A 1,477-nucleotide genomic window follows, 5' to 3' on the forward strand; every position below is an offset into this window, starting at 1 on the left:
TCACATAAGAATTTACAGAATAATTATTGAATAGCACCAAAGGTTTTCTTCTAAAGAGCTGATACCAACCCTTTCCATTCAGTTGACTCCACATACTCTTCTCATCATTCCGCTGAAGCCCACACTCTCAACACTAACAACCATGATAAACACTCCAACCATTTACCTTACTATAAACCTTTACTTTTAAATGAAGACCTTTCTAAGGTACTTAACAATCAAAAGTAATAAACTTTACGACTCAAACAAGGTCTAAGTCCTTTCAATTACTCAATACCTGATACAATTGATCATTTCTCACCTTGCCAATTCATACCTTGATAAATAAATCACCACGAATGTAGACTTACAATGATAAATCTGAATTGTAAATTTAACCGCATAACACAATCCCATTATCTATCAACATTAGCTTGTACCTTGAAGTTTTTTATGAATTCATGGATCTTCGCTTATCATTGGTCGCATCTCCATCGATCATAAAATATCTTTTGCTAAAAATTAAATCGTACTCATTACTAAACTCAAAAATAAACAAAGCACTTATAATCACACTCGAGCTAATGTCTGTACACTCCTTTCTCATGTCTTTTTCAATAGTTTTTAACCAATCTGATGGACCCGTGACACTATTACCATAGCCACAACAAAACCAATGAAATCACGCATCTGTGAACCCAATTATCTACCCGTCTAAAGATACCTCTTTAGCCTTTACAATCAAATAAAGTATTCTTGCTCTCGCCTCTCTCTAAAGGTTGCATTACATCCTACTATTTTTCTTCATTATTACTCTAGCTCTTTAAATTCTATTCGAGTGGTGTCCCACCATCTCTTAAAACCTTCCATACAACCACGTTACTAACCAAATATTAGGAAACCACAACCTTAGATACTCGCGAGTCGTAATTACTATACAAGATTCGCTTAACCACAATCTTATTATATAGTTGCGTCCCATCAGGATCCATCACGAACTCTTATTACCATTATGCTCAGTCAGCCCTGAGTATCAATACAAAGTCAACCTTCTCATCAACAAGACATCTCAAACTCAGATATACTCTTCAAATTCAAAGGACTAACCCAATTTTATACGCAGTTTCTTACTAAATTTTCAATTTCCTTCACCCAAGTATACTTAATGAGACTTTCTTTATCCATAAGCTTGTCATACCGGCATCAATCCACTCCTTTATGACTTAAGATAAAATAACCAGTCCTCATACTACCATCCTTCTTCTTAACAAACAAGATAGGAGCACCCCACGGGGAAGCACAAGGACCAATGAAATCTTTATCAAGAAGGTCTTGGATTTGCGCTTTAAGCTCTCTCAGTTCTTCCAGAGCCATGCGATAAGGATAAATGGAGATGGGGGCGAGTGTCAGGTTCTAAGTCAATGTAGAAATTTATATCTCTATCTGGAGGCATACCAGACAAATCGGTAGGAAACACTTCCTTGAATTCAGACACTAC

Source organism: Solanum tuberosum, unplaced genomic scaffold, assembly GCF_000226075.1.
Source record: "Solanum tuberosum cultivar DM 1-3 516 R44 unplaced genomic scaffold, SolTub_3.0 scf00033, whole genome shotgun sequence".
Taxonomy (NCBI): domain Eukaryota; kingdom Viridiplantae; phylum Streptophyta; class Magnoliopsida; order Solanales; family Solanaceae; genus Solanum; species Solanum tuberosum.